The following is a 26833-nucleotide window of genomic DNA, read 5'->3' on the forward strand; positions in this document are numbered from 1 at the left end:
CAGCTTATTCCTATCAAAAGAAACAAAAAGTTGGACTGTCTATGGGCTTCTGTCCCACTCTAGATAGAAGGCTAAGGTTCTTTTGCAGTTCAAACTGTGCAGGGCTTGTTCACCTTGGTGCAAATGGGCCTGGGAAAGAATGTTGGCAGGACAATGGACTGGTTAAGATGGAACTCAGACACCACCTTAGGCAGGAACTTAGGGTGCATTCGTAGGACAATCTTGTCATGAAAAAAACTTAGTACAAGGTGGATAAGCCAATAAAGCCTGGAGCTTGCTGACCCTGCGAGCTGAATGACCGCCACCAAAAATATGACCTTCCAGGTCAGGTCACTGGAGCACAATGGCTCAAAGACAGCTTTCATCAGCTCAGCTAACAGCACGTTAAGGTCCCAAGACTCAGTGAGAGGCCTTACATAGGCTTCAAATGAAGCAGGCCCTGCAAGAAACATACAACTATAGGCTATACAGAGAGGGGCATATTATCTACACCTCGGTGGAAGGCACCAATTGCAATTAGATGAACTCTACGAAGATGGTCTTCAAGCCAGCTTCCAATAGGTGTAGAAAGTAGGCAAGCTAATGAGGGAAGCAGGAAAATGGATCTAGGGCCTTCTGTTCACACCATGTGGAAAACCTCCTCTTTAGTCCATAGAACTTGCTAGTGGAAGCCTTTCTGGAAGCCACCAGGCCCTGAGTCACATCTTTCGAGAAATCAAGTGATTGCAATATTAACCTCTCAACATTCAGGCTGTAAGCGACAGGCCCTGGAGGTTGGGATGTTGCAACTTGCCTCGATCCTGTATGATGAGATCTGGGGAAAACCCTAGCCTGATCGGTTTCCAGATGGACATCTCCCTGAGGAGTGGAGACCAGACCTGTCTCAGCCAATGAGGGGATATGAGAATCATAGTTCTTTTGTTTTCATGAAGCTTCAAGAGAGTCTTTGCTACCTGTGGAGCTGGAGGATTCACTTACAGGAGACCCTCACCCCAATGTTGGGTGAAAGCATCTGAGGCTGATTTGCTGAATGTTATGTACAGGGAGCAGAACTGAGGAACCTTTCTGTTCCAAGGCTCTGCAAAGAGTTCCACATCCGGGCTTCCCCTGAGGCGGAAGATCTGATTCACGACACTTTAATCCAGAGACCATTCGTGGGATCTGAAAGCACGAAACAGTCTGTCTGCTATTACGTTCTCCATTCCAGCCAGATACATAGACCAGAGGACCATCCAGTGAGAAAGGGCCCACGACCAGATCTGGACCGCTTTCTGGCACAAGACCTCTATGCTTGTTGACATATCACAATGCAACTTGGTGGTCTGTTTGGATCAGGACAATTTTGTTGGGACAGCCAATCTCTGAACAGCCACAGTGAATATCAGATTGCCTGGAGCTCCAGGGAATTGATTTGATAAAAGACATTCCTGGGTGTACCATAGACCCTGAGTGCTGAGCTCATCTACATGAGCTCCATAACCCAGGGTTGATGCATCCATGGTAAGGATAATTTGGGTAGGAGGCCTTTGGAAAGAGATTCCCCCATTCCAGAACTGAAATTACTTATCAATAAAACAAAGAGTCCCAGAGAGACAAAGTAACTTGGATGTGATCCTGAGGTTCCGCATGGCCTGCCACCACTGCAACTTCAGGGTCCATTGGGCCTTTCACATGTGTAAACGTGCCAAGGGTGTGAAACTGTCACAGCCATACAACCCAACTGCTTCAACATGCTATGCTGACACCTGCTGGCTCTGTTGAACTCCCGCTGCGATGGTCATCAAGTTGATGGACTTTTGTCAAAGCAGGAAGGCCTTGGCCTGAACCGTATCTGGTAGGGCTCCACTAAAGTCCAATTGAGGTGATGAGCTGAGATGGGGGACTTGGGGTAGTTGATAATGAGCCCTAGTGTCTCCAGCACAAAGATGGTCGAGCATATGGACTCGTTGGCCCCCGCCCAAGAGCTGCTCTTGGCCAGCCAATCGTCCAGATACAAGAAAACAAGAATTTCTAGTCTGTGGAGGTGCACCGCCACCATAGCCATGCATTTTGTAAAGACATGTGGGGCTGATGCGAGCCCAAAATGGCAGCACACAATACTGGAAATGCTGTTTTCCTACCACGAATCTGAGATACTTCTGGTGAGTTGGAAGGATCCAGATATGGGTGTAATCATCTTTCAGATTCAGGGAGCATAGCCAGTCCCCTTTTTGCAAGAAAGGGATCAGGGTGCCCAAGGAAACCATCTTTAACGTTTCTTTTTTGATAAGTTTGTTCAAGGCTGTTAGGTCTAAGATGTAAAGGAGTCCCTTTGTTTTCTTTGGTATCAGGAACTACTGGGAATAAAATCCCTATCATCTCTGCCCTAGTGGAACAGGTTCAACTGCTCTGGCAATTAAGAGGCAAGAGAGCTCTGCTACTAGCACCTCCAGATGTGCTACCAGGCCCTAAAACGGCTCAGGAATAATCTGGCAGGGCATCCAATAAGTTCAATCGATACCCTTGATGAATGATGGAAAGAACCCACTGGTCTGAGGTTAAACTAGGCCGCTAGTTTGTAAAGAATTGCAGCCTTCCCCTGACTGGCAGATCCACTGCCCTGGGGAAAGGGCGACTGTGCTATGTTCCCTATGAGCCAGTCAAAACCCCGTCTTTGGAGTTGCCAGGCACTGGCTGGGGTTTCGGGGCTCTTTGTTGCCTGGAGTGGCCATGAGAGCCCTGAGGAGACTGACAGGAACGAGTCGGAGGAAAGTACTTCTTCGGGCAGAAGAAGGGATTCCTAGACCCCAACCTCGATGACCTCCAAGATGAGGAGGGAGGTCCATATGCTAGTGGAGAGTTGCTGAAGGGTTGCATGGTGGTTCCGGATATGGGTCACCATCTTCTTGACCTTACCTCCGAAAAGATTCTCTCCCATACATGGCACGCCAGTTGAGTTGCTCCTGCATCTCTGGTCTGAGTGCCGAGGTCTGCAGCCATGCAAACCTGCAGGCGCCGATTCCCAATGCAGAGATCCTGGATGCCATTTTGAAAACATCATAGATCAAGTGGACCTCGTATTTTCCGCACTCCAGGCCCTTATGCACTAGCGACAGGAGGGTGTCTTGTTGCTGCTGAGGCAGTTGCTCGGCAACATCCTGCACCTGTTTCTAGATGTTCCGCCTATACTGGCTCCTGTAGAGCTGGCAGTTATGCAGGCAATAAGTACAGCGCCCTGGAACATCTTCCTCCGAAGAGCATCCATTGCTTTGTGATCTTTCCCAAGGGGTGTTGATGAATGTGTCTTAGAGCACTTGACCTCCTTAAGAGCAGATTAAACTACCACTGATTGATGGGATAGCTGATGTTTTTCGAAACAAAGAGCCTTCTGGACGAGTTAAATCGCATTCGCCTTCCTATTAATGGGAGGCACTTGAGGGAGTGTTCCCACATCCTCAACAGTAACTCCACAAGAATCTTGTGCACTGGGACTATCATGATCTTCTTGGGAGGCTCCACGAACTGGAGGATATCCAGCATTTTATGCCTGGTATACTCTTCAGTCATCAACTGAAAGGGGATGGCCTCTGTCATCAACCGAACAAACCCTGTGAAGGAGAGGTCCTCTGGTGGGGACTTCCTTCACTCCTCTGGAGGAGATGGATCTGAGCAGAGACCATCTGAAGCATGGATGACTCCATTGATGAGTCATCCCCCAGGGATCATAGGTGCCCTCGTCTCCACTGCCATTGGCCAGGGACGGGCCCCCTAGGCGCTCAACCAATGCTCAATGGTGTAGGCACCAGTGCAACTGGATGTGAGGACCAGGGCCCTGGTGTCTTCGCCAGCATTGGGAGAGGGGTGGTGCCTCGCAGGGCAACAATGCCGCCCTGGGACCAGACATTGGCTGGGTAACACGTTGATAAGCGCATGTAGAGAATTCAGTAGCAGCTCAAGGAGAGACAGTGTCGGTATTGGTGACGTGACACAGAGGCCACACACATTGCCTTCTCGACGGCCAGCTGCACATGCCTCTCCAATTCCTCCTCGAACGCTGCTGATGCCAAAACAGGTGTGGACACAGAAGATGTAACCAGATCCTCTTCGGAACCAAGGAGGATGATCAGGGACTGATGGAGTCTCTGGCATACCACCCCCAGCATCAATGGAGTACTGGCTCTCCTCATTGTGGGGATAGCTTTGGCGGCATCACAGCCAAAGCTGGTGCATTGATGGGGACCGATGATGCTTTCTCAGCTTCCAATGCTCTGATTGGTCCTTCCTCTGTGCCAAGGAAGACAAACCAGATATCGTTGACCTAGAGGAATCAGACAATGGTCAGTCTTCGGCGTCCCTTTCAGCTGGAGACCTCGAAGGAACTGATGGCTTCGCTGATGTGGATGGCTTGGTGTTCACTGATGCAGCTCAGTGGTCCCTCGATGCCAATGCTAATGGATCGGTCTTCTTTAGCCCAAAGTGGCATGCCAACTTATTGTGCCAGATCTTAGGTCCCCTTGGGGGGGTCATCCTGGCGCCTGCTGCAACAACGGACAGTGTGCAGTGACCCAGGTATACGAGGATCATATCTATCACGTACCCCCATGATAGATGTGTCCTCCATCTTAAAAACCGAAGTGGACATATCATTATGAAATAAAAGAGATGTGAGAACGAAATCTATGGCAGTGGCTGTTGATGGCAGGTGGGCACTGAGTGCAACACCACCCCAGGAGTGTTGACAACAAAAATAAACTTATTGATAAATGTCAAAAAACCTATCTAGGACACTTATGGGAGAACCAGGCGGACCCTGTCTCAACCACGTGAGGCAGCAAAAAAGAAAATGCGTAAAAAATATAAGTTAGAAAAGTAGGCTAAAAATTTGGCAAAAGTGAGGCTCTCATCTGACTGCAAGACAACAGGATCTGCGGAAAAGAAGAGACTAAAGGGGACCCCACGTGGACACATGGTGTAATACATGCCTGAGCATGCTCAATGAGGCTCATCAAATTTCAAGAAACTTTGACTTGAGTTTTCCATGCCGGGTTCCATCCGATGATGTCACTCATGTGTGAGGACTGCCATGCTGCTTGTCCTCGGAGAATATTGCTGTGATCAGTTGTTTATGGAATATGCAATTTTCATATCGGTGTCATAATGACTTATTAAAAAAAAAGTATGCTTGATAAGATAATTTGTACTACTGTATATGATCGGGAGGATGGAATAATTGATGGGTAAAGCAGAGTTGCTTACCTGTAACAGTTGTTCTTTGAGAACAGAAGAATGTCAGTCCTCACACGAGTGACATCATCCAATGGAGCCCTGCATGGAAAAACTATGTCAAAGTTTCTAGAACTCTGACTGAACCTCACTGAGCATGCTAGTTGCATGCTATTATGCTACACATCCATGCAGGGTCCTTTCAGTCTTGTAGTTAGCAAAAAAAGAATGAAAAATGGAGAAACAATGGGGAGTTGGGTGGGTTTCATAAGGACTGACATCCTGCTATCCTCAAAGAACACTTGCTACAGGTAAGTAACTGTTTTCTCCAAGGACAAGCAGGATAGCAGTCCACACACACCTTCAGGCTGCGCCCAATGAAAAAAAAGGAGCAACAAAATCAGTACCAAAGGGCACAATGTTGTTTTTGTTGGCAACAAGCCTTTTTTATATTTTATTCATAACTTATGCAGGGGCAGCCTGGAACAAAAACAATTATTCCTAGGCAGGAAAGAGTTGGATTCTACACCTCAAAAATTCCAAAGGATAGCGTGGTCAAAGCTGCTGTTGTGTCAGCTATTCCTATCCAAATAATAATGAGATGTGAATGAGTGCAGAGAACTCCATGATGCAGCCTTGGCGATCTCCTCTGTGGGGACTGATCGCAGGTGAGTCACAGACAATGCCATGGCTCATACAGAATGAAAATTGTCATGGTCCACCAGATTCAACTTTGCCTGGGCATAATAGAAGGAGATGCAATCTGCTTGCCAATTAGAATGCCTGTTTGGCAACAGTGATCCCCAGATTGTTTACGTCAACAGAAACAAAAAATTGGGAGGACTTCCTATGGGCTTCAGTCCGCTCCAGGTAGAAGGCCTAGGTTCTCTTGCAGTCTAAACCGTGCAGGGTTAGTTCACCATGATGGACATGCAGCCTGGGAAAAAATGTTGGAAGGACAATTACCCAAGTACTGACTGGGTGAATGTTACATCAGGACATTCTAGAGAAGTAAAGTTCCTAGATGAAATAAATGATTGCTTCATGGAGCAGCTGGTACAAGAACCAACAAGAGGAGAAACTATTTTAGACTTAGTCCTTAGAGGAACGCAGGATTTGGTAAGAGAGGTAAAAGTGTTGGAGACACTTGGCAATAGTGATCACATTATCATCAAATTTTACATAATAATTGGAGGTAGTTCAAAAAAGAAATCTACTATGACAGCATTTAACTTTAAAAAAGATGACTGATAAAATAAGGAAAACGGTTAGGAAAAAACTGAAAGGAGCAACTGCAAAGGTTAAGAGTTTAGCTCAAGCATGGATGCTGCTTAAAATTACCATCTTGGAAGCCCAGATCAGATGTATACCATGCATTAGAAAATGTGGAAGGAAGAATAAACGACTACCGGCATGGTTAAAGGGTGAGGTGAGAGAGACTATATCTAAAAACATCTTTCAAGAAACGGAAAAGGAATTCAAATGAAGAATACAGGAAACAGCATAAGCACTGGCAAGTCAGATGCAAAGCATTGATAAGGAAGGCAAGAGAGAATTTGAAAAGCAGCTTGCTATGGAAGCAAAAACTCATAATAAAAACTTTTTCAGGTATAATTGAGGTAAAAAGCCTGCAATGGAGTCAGTTGGACCATTAGATGAATATGGGGTAAAAGAGGCACTTACGGATGACAAACCATAGCAGAGAGACTAAATGAATTATTTGCTTCGATATTCACTGAGGAAGATTTAAGAGATATATCCATGCCAGAAATTATATTCAAAGATGATGATTCAGGAGAACAAACAAATCTCAGTGAATCTGGAAGATGCACTAGAGCAAATTGTCAAACTAAAGAGTAGCAAATCATCTGGACCAGATGGTATACATCCCAGAGTGCTGAAAGAACTGAGAAATGAAATTGCAGTTGTGCTACTGGAAATTTGTAAACTATCAGTAACATCATCTATGGTATCTGAAGACTGGAGGGTTGCCAATGAAATGCCAATTTTTAAAAAAGGATCACAAAGTGATCCAAGAAGCTATAGACCAGTGAGTCTGATGTCTATGAGAGGCAAAATGGTAGAAACTAACTAAAGGACAAAACTGCTGAACATATAGATAAGCACAGTTTAATGGGACAAAGCCAAAATGGATTTAGTCAAGGAAAGTATAGCCTCACAAATATGCTACATTTTTTTGAGGGCGTAAATAAACATGTGGATAAAGGTGAGCCAATTGACAGTGTATCTGGATTTCCAGAAAGCATTTATTTATTTATTTTATTTAACAGTTTTTTATACCGACCTTCATAGTAAATTACCATATCGGATCGGTTTACAATTTAACAAAGGGAAAAACTAGAGTAACAAATTCACGTAAACGAAAGATAACAATAAGTAGGAATAAGTCAAAGTTACAATCAACAGGGGGAGAGAACTTGGAAGCTTGCAACAAGCTGGAAAGAAGATAGGCCGGTAAAAGAAATTTTACCATAGAGTGTACAAGTTAAAAACTTAAGGACGGTGCTTTAACCTGAATGTCTCAGAGTCCATTTATTTGACAAAGTTCCTCAAGAGAGTCTTAAGAAATTAAAAAAAGTCATGGGATGGGAGCAGTGTCCTACTGGATTGACAACTGGTTAAAAGACAGAAAACAGACAGCAGGACCAAAAGGTACATTTTCCCAATTGAAAAAGAGGAATCGTGGAGTGCCTCAGGGATCTGTTCTGGGACCACTGATTTTTAATATATTTATAAACGACCTGGAAATAAGAACAAGTGAGGTGATCAAGTTTGGCAATGACCCAAATTTATTCAAAGTTGTTAAATTGCAAGAGAATTGTGAGAAATTGCAAGAAGACATTGCAAAACCTGGAGACTAGACATGCAAATGCCAAATGCACATAGGGAAGAGTTACCCAAATTATAACTACATAATGCAAGGTTCCACATTAGAAGTTACCACTCAGGAAAAGAATCTTGGTGTCATTGTTGAAAATATGTTGAAATCTTCTGCTCAGTGAGCAGCAGCAGCCATGAAAGCAAGTAGAATGCTAGGGATTATTAGGAAAGGAATGGAGAATAAAACAAAGAATATAATAATGCCTCTAATTTGCTCCATGGTGTGACTTCATCTTGAGTATTGTGTACAGTTCTGGTTAGCACATCTCAAAAAAGATATAGCAGAATTAGAAAAGGATATAGAGAAGGGCAACCAAATGATAAAGTAGATGGAACAATTCCCCTATGAAGAAAGGCTAAAGAGGTTAGAACTCTTCAACTTGAAGAAGAGACAGCTGAGGGGAGATATGATAGAGGTCTATAAAATAATGAGCGGAATGGAACGAGTATCAGTTGTTTACTCTTTTGAAAAGTACAAACACTAGGGGACACACAATGAAATTACTAAGTAATACATTTAAAACTAATAAGAGAAAATATTTTTTTACTCATCGCATAATTAAACTGGAATTCGTTGCCAGAGAATGTGATGAAAGCTATTAGTGTAGTTGCGATTAAAAAAGGTTTGGACAAGTTCCTAGAGGAAAAGTCCATTAACCATTAAGGTAGAGTTGCAGAAATCCACTGTTTATTCTTGGAATAAGCAGCTTGGAATATATCAACCCCTTGGGATCCTGGCTTGTCCACTATTGGAAATAGGATACCAGGCTTGATGGACCTTTGATCTGACCCAATATGGCAAGTCTTATGTTTTTAATTGACTGGTTAAGATGGCATTTGGACACTCTTTTAGGCAAGAGCTTTGAATAGGTGTGCAAGACCATCCTATCTTGGAAAAACTTGATATAAGGTGGATAAATCACTAGAGCATGGAGCTCACTGACCCTAAATGCTGATGTGACTGCCACCAAAAATATGACCTTCCAGGTCAGGCACTTCTGATCACAGGAGTGCAGTGGCTAAACTCTAGCTTTCATCAGTTGGGATAAACCCATGTTGATGTCCCAGGAGACAGCAGGAGGTCTGATGGGAGGCTTCAAATGAAGCAGACTCTGTATGAATCATACAACCAAAGACTTACAGAGATGAGTTTACCTTCTACATAATGATAGCATGCACCAACTGAATTAAGCAGACCCTTACAGAGTTGATCTTGAGACCAGCGAAGATAAACATAAAAGAAATTCAATTATTTTTTGTGTGGCGCAGGAGAAAATCTAGGGCTTGGTGCTTACACCACACAGCAAATTTCCTCCACTTTTCTTTTAAACAAAAGCATACGAGACACATCCTCCGAGAGTTCAAGACATTGCAGAATCAACCTTTCAACATCCATACAGTGAACAATAGGAACTTGAGGTTGAGAAGGAGCAACTCGCCTTGATCCTGAGAGATGAGATCTGGGGAAACCCCAAGCCTGATTGGTTTCTGAATGGACATCTCCCATAGGAGTGGGAACCAGATTTGCCTTGGACAAAAACGGGCTGAGAATCATGGTCCCTTTATCGTTTTTGAGCTTTAAAGACCTTCACCCCAAACAGAATTGGAGGATATGCATATAAAAGGCCTCTGCTCCAATGCAGGGCAGAAGTATCCAAGGCTAGGTTTGCCGCATGCCCTTTGCTTGTAACAGAAGTGTGGGACCTTCCTGTTACAAGGAGATGCAACCGATCCACCACTGGAGTTTCCCAGCAGCGGAAGATCCAGTTCCCTATCCCTTGGTTCAGGGACCCCTCATGAGGTTACAACGACCAACTCAAAGTCTGTCCTCTATCACGTTTTCCAATTTGGCAAGGTATGTGGCTCTGAGAACCATCCTTTGAGAAATGGCTTAGCTCCACAGCTGGACTGTCTCATGACACAGAAGGTATGAGCCCACACCTCTGTTTGCTGATGTAGTACATCGCCACTTGATTGACCATCTGGACAAGAATAACTTTGGACAGCGGACAACCAATCTCTGAAAACCCACAGAGTATACCAAATTGTCTGGAGCTCCACAAAGTTTATCTGATGCAGCTTTTCTTGGGCAGACGAACAGTCCTGCAGGCAAAGGCTATTTACATGAGCTCTCAAACCAAAGTTGGATGCATCCTTGGTGAGGACAATTTGGATCATAGGAATTTGGAAAGGGATACCCTTGACTATATTGGAAATGTCGGCCACAAGAACAGGGAGTCCCAGAGTGGATGAGTGAATGGATGCTGTCCCGGAGATCCTATTTGGTCTGTAGCCACTGAGACCTCAAGGTCTTTAGTGTGCTTCTTATATTTAGACATGCCAAGGGAGTTATATACACCATTGATGCCATGAGGCCCAACAGCCTCAACATGTGCCATGCTGACGTCTGCTGACTCATCTGGATTTCTTCCACTAAGGCCAAAGTGGCGGTCCTTTGTTGTGAAAGGAATGCTTTTGCCAGAGTCGTATCTAATAGAGCTCCGATAAACTCCAACTGAATTGATAAGCTGAGGTGAGATGGGGTAGTTGATGACAAACCCAAGTAACTCCAAAACCTGAATGGTTATATGCATCAATTCCTCAGCTCCTGCCTGAGATGTGTTCTTGACCAGCCAATCATCCAGATAAGGAAACACATGCACCCCCAGTTTGCATAAGTGCACTATCACTATGAATAGGCATTTTGTAAAGATATATGGGGCAGATGCTAGCCCAAATGACAGAATGAAATACTGGATGTGGCAGTTTCCTACTACAAATCTAAGTCATTTTCTGTGACCTGAAAAGATATCTATGTGAGTTTAAGCATCCTTTAGATCGAAAGAGCAGAGTTAATTTACTTTTTGAAGGAAGGGGATTAAAGTGCACAGGAAACCATCTTGAACTTTTCTCTTTTTATGAATTTGTTCAAGGTCATTAGGCCTATCAAGGAATGGAATCCCCCTGCTTTCTTTGTAACCAGGAAGTACTTGGAGTAAAACCTCCGCCCTCTGTCTTGGTGGGACAGGCTCAACCGCTCTGAGGATCAAGAAGGAGAGCAGCTCCATTTTAAGCACTTCCTGATACAACTGACCCCAAAATGGGCATGGGGGCCAATTTGGCAGGAGAGCCAATAGGTTCAATTTGTACCCTCTTTTGATGATGCTGAGGACCCACATATCCGAGGTTTTATGGAGCCATTGGCTTACATAACATAGTAACAGAATGATGGCAGAAAAGGACTAAATGGTCCTTCCAGTCTGCCCAGCAAAGCTTTCTATGGCAATAAATACTGTGCCATGCAGGTCACCCTCGATCTCTCTTAAGGGTAGTCTGTGCAGTTACACCCAATCCTTATGAAATGGATAGCAATATTTACAATCAAAAACCAAGCAACTGTCAAACTCATAAAAAAATTATGTAAAACTGCAGCTTGCCTCTGACTGGAAGGTCCTCTGGCATGGGTACTGGGATCTTGGCTATGCCTTCTGCTGTCCAGTCAAAACTCCATCCCAAATATTGTCTGGGATGTTATCTAGGGCTTAGGTGCCCTCTGCTGCCTCAGATGGGTGGGAGGGGCCTGCTGTGATTGGAACCAAGGGGGTAGAGGGAATTGCCTCCTTGGGTGGAAGAAGGATCTTCTCTATCCTGACCTTGGGTACCTCCTGGAAGAGGAGGCTGGGATGGAGTAGCCATGAAGAACTGCTGGATCATCAAATAATGATCTCAGATCTGTGCCACTGCATCTTTGACCCTATCTCCAAAGAGATTCTCTCCAGTGCATGGCATGTCAATGAGTCTTTCTTGCATTTCCATTTGAAGATCTAAGGCCCACAGCCAGAAGAGTGAGAGCCTCTATCCCCATTGCAGAGACTCTCGATGTTGCTTCAAAAACATTGTAAGTTAAATGGATCCCATATTTTCCATATACCAACCTCTTATCCATCAGTGACTGAAGGGCATCTTGCTGCTTTTGAGGAAGCTGCTCGGTCAACCTCTAAAAAGCTGTAGGCCACTATGCAAGAAGTTAGCATAGTGCTGTGAAATTCCTCTCTCCCAATAGAATCCATTGCCCAAGAATCCCTCTCCGGGGCAATGATGAGTGGGTTCTAGACTTCTTGGCCTTTTTAAGAGAGAATTAGATGACCACAGATTAGTGTTGCCATTGACATTTGTTGAATCTGGGAGCCTTCTGGACAGGATAAACTGTGTCCACCTTTTTACTGATAGGAACCAATGTGAGTGGTGCACCCACATTCTCATCAGCACCACCTGAAGGATCTTGTGAACTGGAACTGCCATGATTTTTTGAGGATGTCCAGCATCTTGTTCCTGGACTCTTCCTCTATCTGCAATGTAAATGGAATGGTGTTAGTCGATTCTCTTATAAAGCTTGCGAAAGAGGTGCAAAAGAGACTTCCTTCTTTCTGATGGAAGAGAGTTGTCAAAAGACTCATGGACTACTTCTCTTTAGAGATGTCTGGAAAGTCGTAATGGAACCTCCACGAATACCAAGAACCCGACTCACTAAACTCAGCAAGGGCGGGCTCTCTCTGTGTTCTGTCCTATAGTGGGTCATGGACCAGTGAACTGACTGTGGGGCCGGGATCCAAGGAACCTCAATTCCTGGGGGAAGCTTCCTCCATTGAGGAGCCAGAAATTAGCAACAGACCTGCAAATTCCAACCCCAGTGCCCCTCTGGGCATCAGTGATAGGACGGGCATTGGTGCTGGCCTCAGCATCGATGCAGCATCATTAAGTACTTGAAGAGAATCTAGCAGCAGTTCATGAAATATCTGTGCCTGTCTCAGTGCCTTTGATGCCTTGGCACCAAGACCTTGCAGCACCTTTTCCACAGCTTGCTGGATCCATTTCTCCAGTTCCTCCTCGAAAATTGCTAATGCAGACACCGACTGGGAGGCGTGACCATATCCTCCTTGAAACCAAAAGGTGGACTGGTAGCAGATGCCAGGACCGGTGGAGACTATCAAGGGTCTCTGGCATGTTTAGAGGACAAGCTCTCCTCGCCAGAGGACTGCTTAGGGGGGATTCTTAGCAGGCACCGGACTGTCCTTACTCCCAGTACTATGCATTGGTGGGGACCGATGCCAGTTTTTCTTCGGCTTCCCACGATGCTTGACATGGGTCTTTCTTGATGCCAAGGTCGAAGAGATGGCAGCTAAGACCTTCTTTAAATGGGAGGAGCCTTTCTCTGTGTTCCCTACCAGCATTTGATGTCGATGGCCTGTCCTACCATCAGGGTTCTTAGGCCTCTGATGCCGATGGATCAGCCTTCCGGTGCCTGAATAGATGTTCCATAAGATACAACTGGAATAATTGTTCTTTTGGGGTCATTTCTTCAACTTGCGGCATCCACAGATATCATGCAATGCCCCCAAGCACTGGACACATCTACCAAAGGGGTCCATGACAGAGATGGTCCTGCTGAATAATGACATGGCTGGAATCTGCTAGACATGGAGTGAAACAAAAGGGATGCAACATTAAACTCGATGGTGGCAGAAGGTCAATGACTGGTGAGCACAGATGGCCCCACTGACCCGGGGAATGACAGAGAAGAGAAACTTAGCAAACTGCCAAAAAATCTTATCTACGGAACTTCAATGGAAGAGACCACAGGACCCCATGATGGCAGTCAAAAACTGAAGGAAAAGCACAAAAAATAATACAAAAAACTTCAGAAAAGAAATGTTCGAACCGTGACTTATGGGCTCTCTGGAAAAAGAAAGACTGAAGGGATCCCGCATAGATGCGTGGTATATGTGGACATACTTGGTGAGGCTCAGTTAAAATTCTAGAAACTTTGATATAGTTTTTTTTGTGCCAGACTCCATCGGATGATGTCACCCATATGTGAGGACCGCCATCCTGCTTGTCCTCTGAGATTATTATTAGTCTTATGTTTAATTTTACTGTTTTCATTTTTGTAATTATTGTAATTTTATGAATTTATAATTTGAGTGTAAACAGCTTTGATTTTTACTGGAAAAGTGGCATAGTAAAATAATTAAACTAATTAACTGATAGGAGCAGACATCTTTCTACCCTTCCCCTGAAGACCCCATATGAAAACTGGTTCTTACCTGCAAATTTTCATTCCTGTAATACCACAGATCAGTCCAGAAAAGTGGACTGTGTAATCCCTACCAGCAGATGGAGTCAGAGAACAATTAGAACTTTGGGCACTGCTACATAACGAGAGTGCCACCTGCAGTCATTCAGTATTGACCTGTATCCAAGCCCATGCTAATAGAACTAAATAATGACGGGTAGCACCCAACCAAATTTCTGGACTACCACTTCATCGCTGGCAAAAACCAGACCAAACAACTGCTAAAAACTGCTCCATGAGTCATGTCTGCAAAAAAGGAGTTTCAACAATAAAAAAAAAACTTAAGCAGGTTCTGACCAAGACAGTCTTTCGGTAACTGAAGAAAGGGGTGGGCCTCTGGACTGATCTGTGGTATTACAGGAACGAAAATTAGCAGGTAAGAACCAATTTTCATTTCCTGAACATACCCAGATCCGTCCAGAAAAGTGGGATGTACCCAAGCCACCCTACACTGGGTGGGAACCCAAAAGACCCACACGAAGCACACTCTCCCCGAAGGACGGTTCATCAGAAGCCTTAATGTCCAATCGATAATGTTTCGTAAAAGTGTGAATAGACTACCACACCACCGCCCTATAGATCTCCTGAGGCAACAGTAACTGACACTCTGCCCAGGAGGTAGCCTGAGCCCTAGTGGAATGAGCTCTGAGACCCAAAGGCACCTGACGCTCTCGGGCTATATATGCCGCGCAAATGGCTTCCTTAATCCACCGAGATATGGTCGCCTCTGACGCTTTGTCCCCCTTCTTTGGGCCACCAAAGAGAACGAACAAATGATCAGAACGTCTGAAGTCATTGGTAACCTCCAGATAATGCAATAAGGCGCGCCGCACATCCAAAAGATGAAGGTCTCTGTTCGGAGAAGACTTCCGGGACCAGTTAGGGAACCCTGGAAGCTCCACAGTTTGATTGACGTGAAAGGCTTAAACCACCTTAGGGACAAAGGACGGAACTGTACATAATGATACCCGACCGTCGTAAATCCGAAGAAAAGGATCCCGACAAGACAGCGCCTGCAAATCTGAGAACCAATGGGCCAAGCAAATGGCCACCAAAAACACCGTTTTCAAAGTCAGATCTTTCAGGGAAACTTCACGAAGAGGCTCAAAAGGAGCGCCACATAGAACTCGCAGGACTAAATTCAAACTCCAATCCAGACACACTGAACGGATGGGAGGGCGCAAATGTTCAACCCCCTTAAGAAACCGAGCAATATCCGGATGCGCTGCCTGCGAACAGCTGTCAAAGTTTTCCCACAAGGCACCTAGAGCTGCAACTTGTACACGAAGGGAACTGAATGCCAAGCCCTTAGCAAGGCCCTGCTGCAGAAAGTCAAGCACCCGAGGAACATGAACCGCTAAAGGGTCGCAGGAACACTGATGACACCACGTCTCAAAAAGCTTCCAAACTCTCACATAGGCCATAGAGGTGGCTGGACATCTCGCTCAAGCATAAACATCGCCTCTCAAAAGCCAAGCCGTGAGAGAGAAGTGATCCTCCCGATCCGAAAATATGGGCCCCTGATGGAGCAGATGCGTTAAATGAACCAGCTGAAGAGGACCCTCTAGAGCCAAGCGTACCAGATCCGCGAACCACGGACGACATGACCACTCTGGCGCCACCAGAATCACCCTTCCTGGGTGCCGCTCTATGCGGAGAAGCAGACCTATAAGGGGCCAGGGCGGAAAGGCATACAGCAGAATTCCCATGGGCCAAGGACACACGAGAGCGTCTATGCCCACCGAGCCCTGTTCTCGGCGACGGCTGAAAAAACGAACTGTTTTTGCGTTCACCTGCGTTGCCATCAGATCCAGCTGAGGAATTCCCCATCTGGCGCAAATGAGATTCCATGCCTCGAGAGATAGTTCCCATTCCCCTGGGTCTAATTCCTGATGGCTGAGATAATCGGCTTGCACATTCTCTACTCCCGTGACATGGGATGCGGCAATGCCCTCGAGATGGCGCTCCGCCCAGGTGAACAGAAGACGTGCCTCCAGTGCTACTGCGAGACTTCCGAGTCCCATCTTGCCGGTTGATGTACACCACCGGATCTAGGGAAGAAATGCCCGCAGGGCCAGACGTACAGCCTGGTCTCGAGCCGGTTTATGGACCAGGATCTTTCCATCGCCGACCAGAGCCCTTGGGCAGACCTGTTTGCACACACCGCCCCCCAACCTGAGAGGCTGGCATCGGTGGAGATTATCAGCCAATTCAGAGTGTCCAAATCCACCCCCCGTTCCAGATTGTCCAGTGACAGCCACCATGACAGACTGGCTCTGGATTCCGGAAGTAGAGGCATTGGTAAGATGGAATTGCTCAGACACCAGGCTCCAGCGAGACAAAAGCGCACGCTGTAAAGGTCTTAACTGAGCGAACACCCAAGGAACCAAGTCCAAGGTTGAAGCCATTGAGCCCAGGACCTGAAGATAATGCCACACTGTGGGATTGTACCTTCGAAGAAAGGAATGTATTTGTTCCTGCAACTTCCCTATTCGGTCCGCCACTAGAAACATTTTGCCCAGCAAGGTATCGAATTGTGCTCCGAGATAAATCAACTTCTGAGAGGGTTCCAAGTGACTCTTCTGCACATTGATTACTCAACCTAGGGATCGCAATGTGAACATCACCACGTGCACTGATCTCTTGCAGTCCTCCCGAGATTTCATGCGAATCAACCAGTCGTCCAGGTATGGGTAGACCAAGATTCCCTCCTGACGAAGGAAGGCCACCACCACCACCATCACCTTGGTGAACTTGCGAGGAGCTATTGTGAGACCAAATGGGAGGGCTCAAAATTGGAAGTGTCGTCCCAAGACCTTGAGCCACAGAAACCTCTGGTGATTTAGCTGGATCAGAATGTGTAAATATGCTTCCGTGAGGTCCAGAGAAGCGAGAAACTCCCCTTTTTGAAATGCGGCCATCACTGTCCTCAGGGTTTCCATACGAAAGCGAGGAACCCGAAAGGCAATGGTTCCACCTTCTGCAGATCGAGGATGGGCCAAAACATGCCTGTTGCGTCCGGTCTCAGACAGCTTTGCCCGATATGCCTCACCTCTATTTCAGCCTTCTCCACCAGTCTTGGGAGAATGGCATCTGTAGTGTCTCCTTGCCGCACCCTCCGGCATCCCCGGAGCAGCTTTGGTGCGGTGTCCCGCCATGTTGTACCTGAGGCCTCCTAGGGCGTGCGCACGCCTCACATCTTATAGCAGTGTTGGCGCGAACCTCAGGGGCGTCCCCCCTCGAGTGACGTCACTGCTTCTGCCTTCAAAAGGTTGCTCATTTGCCGACTCTCACCGGGTTAGCAACGGATTGGATTCGTTCCAGTCTGAAGCTGCTCTGCTGCTGCTGAAAGCTATCTACACCCTCCGGGTTTCTGCTAACTTGGGTACCCGCCCCTTGGGGGCCCTTTGCTTATTTCCAGGTGCCTATCCAGAATCCAGGTACTTGCTCCTCGAGGGCCTGCGTGTCTATCCTGGTGTCTGCTATCAATTCTTCAACCTGCTGGAACACTACCTATCAGCTACAGAGAATGAGTACTACTTCTCCCAGTCTGCTCATCTACAGCTTCTCGTTGTTTATCTGCAATAGGCCCTACACCACCATTGTGGAATGGGTCTCCTCTGCAGAGGATCACAGACTGTTGTCACCTATCTTCTCTCTACTACTTATTGGGAATTCTATCTATTCAGCTACAATGGAGTGTGTAATAATATCTGCCAGTCTGTCTCTCCTACAGCGCCTCACTGGATATCTGCATAGGGTCCTTATACCATCATTGTGGGACGGGTCTCCTCCACCGAGGATCACAGACTATTGCTATCTAAATCCACTCTCTACTGCCACCTCTGGTGAACCATACAAGCTGCATAATAAAGATATATTCTCTGTGTTTGTGCATCTGAGTCTAGCCTGGTTCTACAGTTCCCTACGGGCTCCTCCCCGTGGGAGACACTATCACTGTTGCCCCTGAGAATCCACCAAACACTTCGATATCATAACAGGGCCCTCCTTCTTGGGGACCACAAAGTACACGGAGTACAGACCTCATCCCTGTTGAGCCTCCGGAACTGGGACAATAGCTTTGAGCTCGAGATGTCATTGTAGAGTCACCCAGATCGCCTCTCGCTTGACACTTGAAGCCACTCGGGACTCCACAAAAACCTCCCGGACCGGGTGAGAGAACTCCAGTGCATATCCGTCTTTCATAACTTCTAAGACCCAGCGGTCTGATGTAATTCTTGCCCATTCTGTGTAAAAGTTGGATAATCTGCCTCAGACAGCTTCGACGACGGAATGGGTGCTCGTGGCTTCATTGGGGTTTTTTATTACTTCCTGCCCCAAGATGTCCCAAATCTCTTCCGGGCCGGTGACCCCCTCGAAAGGACTGCTGGCGCCCCGAAGCAGGTTTAGAAGAGGAGGTGCGGAGTATCTACCCGCTCTGAAGCGGCAAGAGTCCCGAAACCTAGCTCGAGGAGGAAAGACTTTCTTAGAAGATCTTTTATCTTGGCAACCGATTGCCCTTGGATTTGGCAAGCAGCTTTACTAGCTGATCCAGATCCTTCCCAAACAGGAGCTTGCCCTTAAAGGGTAGATTACAAAGCTGGGATTGGAAGACAAATCCGCCGCCCAATTTTGCAGCCAGAGGAGACGCCGCGCTGTCACCAAGGACACTATACCTCTCGCCGAGGTCCTCACCAGATCATACAAAGCATCTGCAACATAAGCGATACCTGCTTCTAGGAAGGCGGACTGCAGAGCCCCACTGTCGCCCGTACCGGCCCCGGCAGCCGACTCCTGGACTCAACACAGAAGGCCCTCTGCATGAGGCTAGCACAAACCGCCGCCCGAAGGCTTAGCACGGCAACCTCGAATGCTTGCTTCAACTGGATCTCCAGCTTGCTGTCCTGCATATCCTTAAGGGCAGCCGCCCCAGCAACCGGGATAGTGGTCTTTTTCGTGACTGCTGAGACCATTGTGTCCACCTTTGGAATCTTCAGTAAATCCAAAACATCAGACGATAATGGGTACAGTTTCGCCATAGCTCTGCCCACCTTCAAGCTGGAATCCGGAGTCTCCCACTCCCAGGTCACTAGTTTGCGAACCTTCTTAGGCACAGGAAAAGATGTTGTGGGACCCCTAATGCCGTCGAGGAATGGATTGACGCACTTGTTGTCAGACTCTTCTTGAGAAACCTTAAGTCCCAGAACTTCGAGGACCTGGGGAATAAGGGGTCTTAACTCATCCCACTTGAACAAATGCATCATGCTGGGGTCATCCCCCTCTGCAGGAGGGTCATTGGGCTCATCCGGATCATCAGTATCCACATCAGCTGGATCCGGCCGCGGATCCGGGTCTACCGACCCTACTACCCCAGAAGCCGGCATCGCCCCAGACCCTGGGATCGGATCTCGCGTACCCTGGGAAGAATCCCCTGTGGTATGAGCCTGATCAAAGAGGCACTGACGAGGGTCCGTATCCCAACCTCTTTTCTCAGGTGGGTCCGAACCTGCCCCCACGAGACCGGGCCGCTTTACCGCCGAGCGTTTCCTTGCCAGGAAAGCCAGGTGCATAAGGAGGACAAATTCTGGAGAAAACCCCTCCGGGTCCCCCTCCCCCACTGGAGAGTTGGCTGGGGTGATATCATCAGTTCCCCCGGTGAGGTCTTCCCTCACCAGGGCTAGAACAGGCGAAGAAACCTCTCCCCGCGAAGCCGAAGGCAAGACAGATGTTCCTTCCACGAGGGAGGAGGCAAGAAGCCCTGAAGAGCCCTCTAACTCTGGGGAACACGCTGCTCATAAGGAGGCCGCATCTAATGTCTGGCCGCGTGACCCACATGCGCGGCAGATCTGCGATTCTGTTTTCGGTCCCATCCACAGCAGTGCGCCGATAGTCTGAAGTGAAATAGAAAAGGGGGCGAATAAAAAAAGAAACACTCGGAGCCGCAATGCGGAGAAAATTTCAGTCAGGCAGGATCAGAAAAAAACAAATTTTTCGTGCTGCAGGCTAAGAGACTACTGGCTGAGGAGGAAAAAATGCGCGCAGCTGTGCTGCAGCAAAGGGGCCTGTCTATAGTGAAAACGCAAGGCCCCCCCTGCAGGGAAGCAGCAAGTAAAAGAGGCACACTGAGAAAAACTCACCCTTGCCCTCAGAAAATGACCCGGAGCCCCGGGAGCTGAGGGGAACACTGCTGACAGCTTCCCTGGCCGGCCTTAAAAGACCCGGTCCCTCCTGCACCTCTCCTTACCTCAGCACTGAAGACTGTCAGTCAGCCACAGTGAAAACAGCTTTTTTTTTTTTAATTAAACTTTACCAAGACATAGAGAAAAGCTGTTGCAGGAGACAAGGGAGTAGCCAGGAGCCCCTGGTCATCAGACATCAAACTGTGGTGGGCGAAACCCTGACAGGAATATCCAATTCCCCGGACGCCCGGTTTCTACTGAGGGATGGCCCACGAAGGTGCCTAACACCTCAGGAAGCGACCATAAAGCAAAAAATTAAATTCAAACTAACTAAATAAAAAATATAACTAAAGACTGCAGGTGTGCCTCGGTACCACCCGCTGGAGTCAGAGAAATACTGAGGAACTGCAGGTGGCATTCATTATGTAGCAGTGCTCAAAGGTCTAACTGTTCTCTGACTCCACCTGCTGGTAGGGATTCACAACCCACTTTTCTGGACTGATCTGGGTATATTCAGGAACAAAATTTAAGTGTAAGGTGCTAAAATATAGTGCCATTCGGCTTTTAAAGGAGAAAATAACTTCAATATTGCTTCCATAATTTATGGCTTTCATTTTGCTGCTTTCCAACTCACCTTCTCACCATTCCTCTCTCCTGCACTCTGTAAGGCCGCTGGGGAAGAAGGACGAGATTCCTGAGGGCTCAGCTGGATGCTGTTGGAATTACTCGGGCTCGGATGTGTAAAGCCATTCTCTTTTGCAATTTCCGCTCTGAAAAATAACACCACCTTTAAAATTCTGTATTATCAACTTAAAAACATAAGATGTGTCATGCTGTGTTAGACCACAGGAACATCAAGCCCAGTATCCTGTCTCAGACAGTGGCCAATCTGGAATACAAGTACCCAGCAGATCCCAAAGAGTAAATCCAATTCCCTGCTACTCACTCTCAGGAATAAGTGGTGTGTTTCCTCAAGTCCACTTGGCTAATAACTGTTTATAGACTTTTCCTCCAACAATTCGTGCAGTTAGTATAGCTGTGTTTAAAAAAGGATTGGATAAGTTCTTGGAGGAGAAGCCCATTACCTGCTATTAAGTTCACTTAGAGAATAGCCACTGCCATTAGCAATGGTTACATGGAATAGACTTAGTTTTTGGGTACTTGCCAGGTTCTTGTGGCCTGGATTGGCCACTGTTGGAAACAGGATGCTGGGCTTGATGGACCCTTGGTCTGACCCAGTATGGCATTTTCTTATGTTCTTAATTAGATTCCACAACTTAACTGTGCACTCCAATTTGTTTTAAATCTGCTACTGATTAGTTTCACAGAGTGCCCCCTAGTCCTAGTACCATTTGAAAGGGTGAATGAAGCAAAGTTGCTTACTTATAACAGGTTTCTCAGTAGACAAGAGGCCATACAAGCACATAACGTCATTAGCCAGTACGGATGTGAAACATGCTCTCTGAGAGCTCAGAAAGACCCAGCAGTCCCTCCAAGCATACATGGGTGTTCCCACACAGCTACTGCCTCTGTGCTAGTCTCTCCAGCCATCTTACAAGCTAAAATTTAAACTCTATGGGAAGATAGGTAGAATTGTGTAACTGAATTGTCCTGCTGTCCACGGAGAACACCTATTACAAGTAAGCAACAAACAGGACTGAATTCAACCACACATCTGGGGATTTCCAAGCTGAGGCTTGCAAGGTATTTATTTAAAATATTTATATTCTGCCTATAATGACACACGCTAGGAGGATTACAGGAGCATTTGCTTCTTGATAAGCAATGGAGGAAATGCAACCAGATATAGTTGAAATATTTAGTTAAATAAGCTTTTAAGTACTGCCTGGCCAAAGCTGCTATATTTAACGGAGTCTCTCTCTAGACTCATTTTTAACAAAAGTATAAATAGAGTTTCTAGAACTGAAACTGAGTGAATGTGTGCCAAGGAAGTAAACGTTGCTCGTATATAATGAGCCTTTACTCTGCTTTGAAGATGCTTACCAGACTTAATATTCTGGTGACGCCCGCATAGTATGTATCTATCTCTAGATTGTTGTGTCTGCCTAACTCACTCACCTTCTGTGAGTGTCAAACCTGTACACCGTTGTGAACCAGTGATTCTCACATGGAATGACGGTATATAAACCACTCAAATAAAGAAATAGGAAATGCAATCAGATAAGCAGGCAGAGAGGATTTGTTTTACAAATGGTAGCCTTTGTTTGTCTGGATCATAGAACAGCTGAGATTTTTGTAAGCTTTTGACCTTTCCAAATTGAAGAGAAAAACTTTTCTGAAGTCTAGGGTATAAAGTGTTTGCTTACTTTATTAGAAAGAGGTTTTGGAAAAAAGATTGTTAGAACAATTTACTAGTTCAAGTAAAATTAAGGAACCACCTTAAGTAAAAATGTTGGATGAGTTCTTAATACTACACTATTTTTGAAAATTGGTATGTATGTCATAATGCACTACTATGGCCTGGAATTTGTATTTGCTGCTTGCTGAGATTAGTGCTATCAAAAATGCCTTCCAAGAAAGAAATTTCAGATATACCGATGCTACGGGTTCGAAGGGGAATTCATTAGTTTAGAAAGTACTATATCTAGGTCCCACTGAGTAAGAGGAATTTTTAAGGGAGGTTAAAGATGAAGGCCTTTAATTAATTTTGCTACTAGTGGGTGTGTGTAAGAATGACTTCCTTTACTTCTTGGGGTAGGAACAGAGCTTGCGCTACTCTGCTTTCAATATCCAAGCTGAGAGAGCTACAGATGAAGGTTGGGGGGAAGAAGTGTCCTGTTGGATGATGTTAAGAGATTTGGGAATATGATTAGATGTATTGGCAGAGCAATGGTTAGGCATAGAAACCAAACTTGATGTGACCAAAAGGGCACTATTAGAATCATCTCCTCTTTATCCTTGAATATGAGTGGTATTGTTAGAAAAGTATATATCAGATTTTATTTCTACAGAATACAGAAAGCATCTGATGCGAGAGAATTGGGCGCTGGTCTTGAGTAGTAGAGGGGGAGTTTGTACTGAATGGAGCTGCAAAGAGAAACTGCATAGTGTTGGGACAGAGTGACCATTTGTGCAAATTAAAATACAGACAACCAGGACATACCAAGAGTAAAAGCGCCGTGTCAGAGGCTGGCCACCGCTGAGTAAATGGTGACCTGCGCGCTGCAGACTGCTGTTTAAATGGCTGCTTTTCGCTGTCTTGGCTTATCTGTATTTTAATTTGCTTTACATAGTGGAAATAGGGTACACAGTTTTTAGTTCATATGTTTTAATGAATTTATCAATGCGAGCGCATATTTCTCTGTTTTTGCACTACTGTAATTGGGCGCTATATGGCAGCGGACAGGTCTGTTAACTTTAGAGTAGAGAAACTGTTTTTAAGGTTTACATATACATGAATCTTTGGATGCGAGCAGGCTATTTATGAGCGGTGCAGCTATGTAACTTTAGCGATAGCAACTGTCATTACAAATGCATGTTTAATTCTAGCTGTTTTTTGATCCATTTTTTCTTCGGGCTCATTGCCTCTTATTTATTGCTTGCTGACATTAAAGCTGCTTTTAGTATTTTAATAGTGATCCTTCCAGAATTAAGTCAGCAGTAGGTTTTCTCAATCTTTCTGAAATTCCTGGTGTGCATCCCTGCCTTTAAATAATGTGGTGGCTGAGTCCCTCTCATAATTTCATCTTATATAGTTAGGTTCATTGATGTAGAACATTAATAGTATACTTTCCAACTTGTCCTTATTTTTGTTTATAGTCTTATTTTAATTACATTAGTGACTTTTGGCCATGGCATTATTTACATTTTTTCTTCCAATATCTCAAATTGGATGTGAATGGAGTCAAAAACGTGGCAGTTCTAAAGGACTCTCTCTTTAGGCTCCCACTGAACTCATATGGTTATTTGTGCCTGTATACAATGAGCATGCCTTTTAGGATCCTCTGGGGCAACATTTCTCAAGAAAGAAAATCTCAGAAAGAAAGAAAAAATCTGGAGAAAAACGCCATCCTCATCAACACAAGTGGCATACAAAACTCTACTTTCTACATACAGAACAGCCATCCTTAAATCGAAAAGGGATTTCTTCTCTAAAAAAAATTCATCACTTTTTCTTCGATTCAAAAGCCCTATTTTCATATGTCTCTACCCTCACTAATTCAAGCACAAAGAACCACAGCTCTTGTTTTATGTATCAAACTATAAGCAATCAAAAAAACAAGATATCCAAACTTTATCCACTTGTGCTGTTATCAACACAAAATTTTATCCAATAATTTTTGAATAATTTTTGAAAAGGTATGTGAAACCGCATCAGCAAGCCTGACAACGGCAGTGAGCCCACTTGCCGTCCGGACTTCTCGTCATGTGCGGCGTGTTGTTGTATCAAATTTTTTATCTTTTGTACAAAATTTATAACAAAAGATAAAAAATTTGATACAACAACACGCCGCACATGACGAGAAGTCCGGACGGCAAGTGGGCTCACTGCCGTTGTCAGGCTTGCTGATGCGGTTCTACCCTCACTAAGCCATCCCCCCCTCTCATACCAGATGATGCAGCACTCGACAAAGCAATTGAACTCTCAATCTACTTTAAGAAAAAAATCTTAGACCTCACCGCCACTCTCTCTTATCTACCTAATTCATATCCTCCCCTCCCTATCACTCCTCCTCAACTAAACTCATCTCTAGAAATATTTGAACCTACATAAACGTTGGAAATTGAAAACATCATTAAAAAGCTGAAACCAGCAATGCACCCTATTGACCCAATTCCGACCAATCTACTCTTCAATATCCCTAACTCCATCTCTAAACCCATCTCGGATATCATTAACCTTTCTTTAACCCAAGGTCTAGTGCCAGACCAACTAAAGTTTGCTATTCTCAAACCTATACTAAAAAAACTAAATTTGTCTCCTTCGGATCCATCTAACTTCCGTCCAATAGCCAACCTACCAATGATTGCAAAAATCATGGAAAAAGTGGTAAACAAACAATTATCTGAATACCTTGAGGATCATCATATTCTTTTCCCATCTCAACACGGTTTTAGGAAATCATTTAGCACAGAAACACTACTCCTTTCCCTCGCTGACAACATCCTTAACATGGAAAAAGGCCAAAAGCACTTACTAGCTCTACTTGATCTATCTTCAGCATTTGATACAGTCAACCATTCTACTCTTCTGGAACGACTAGCTGAAATAGGCATCAAGGGAGTAGCATTAAGCTGGTTTAAATCATTCCTATCTAATAGATTCTATAAAGTCAAGATTATCAATAATGTATCTCCAGCCGTCAGCTCCAATATGGGTGTTCCCCAGGGATCCTCCCTCTCACCGACACTATTTAACATATATTTACTCCCACTTTGCCACCTGCTTACTAAGCTAAATCTTTCACATTACTTTTATGCCGATGACATTCAAATAATCATCCCAATTACCGATTCCATTCAAAATTCCATAAAGCTCTTAAACAACCATCTGTAAACTATCAACAATCTACTCGCCTCTATCAACCTAGTGTTGAATTCCAACAAGACAGAAATCCTTATTATTTCTCAAGACGACTTGAACTCTCCCCAACCAACCTTCACCACGATAAAACCCTCACCATTTGTCAGAGATCTTGGGGTCATTCTCGACAATCAGTTCAACCTCAAGAAATTTGTTAACACCACCACTAAAGATTGCTTTTTCAAGCTTCAAGTGCTCAGAAACCTCAAGCCACTTCTGCACTTCAAAGACTTCAGACTTGTACTTCAAGCAATCATCTTGACAAAGCTCGACTACTGCAACTCTCTGCTGCTCGGGCTTCCAGCCATAGTTTTAAAACCACTGCAGATGATGCAGAATTCTGCAGCTAGACTCCTCACTAATACTAAAAGGAGGGAACACATCTCCCCCACTCTTCAAGCACTACATTGGCTTCCAGTCAAATTTAGGATCCTATTTAAGATACTCTCAACTATCCATAAAGTTATCCATAACCTCACCTTCCTCAACACCTCCACCCCTCTAATACCTTATACCTCCTCTAGACCTATTAGGAGTGCATACAAAGACACACTATTCGCTCCCCAAGCCAAAACTTCTATCAGAAAACGTGCCATCTCGACAGCTGGCCCACACCACTGGAACGCTCTACCACATGAGCTAAGGCGAGAATCCTGCCCGACTGTCTTCAAAAAGACTAAAAACATGGCTATTTAGCCAAGCCTTTCAGGACAATTAACTTATCTTCCTTTCAATATTCTCTCTACTTGCTTTTCTTCAGACTATCCCTCTCACCCATCCCTTTCTTTGCCTCTATCCCCTACACTTTCCTCATCATTTTCTTCATTTATTTAACCTTACTCTCATCCCTCTAAGATGAATATCTCAATTCCT

General features: G+C 45.3%; 1 protein-coding gene and 1 non-coding gene across 2 annotated transcripts in view; one reads left to right on the forward strand and one right to left on the reverse strand.

The window, feature by feature from the left end:
* The window catches only part of DOT1L (DOT1 like histone lysine methyltransferase), a 590530-nt gene that overhangs the window by 66596 nt on the left and 497101 nt on the right, over window positions 1-26833 (reverse strand).
* LOC115098397 lies at window positions 24770-24926 on the forward strand. The gene has a single exon (XR_003858493.1). It is a non-coding gene; the product is annotated as a small nucleolar RNA snR70 (small nucleolar RNA).

Source organism: Rhinatrema bivittatum, chromosome 8 (genome assembly GCF_901001135.1).
Source record: "Rhinatrema bivittatum chromosome 8, aRhiBiv1.1, whole genome shotgun sequence".
NCBI classification, from domain to species: domain Eukaryota; kingdom Metazoa; phylum Chordata; class Amphibia; order Gymnophiona; family Rhinatrematidae; genus Rhinatrema; species Rhinatrema bivittatum.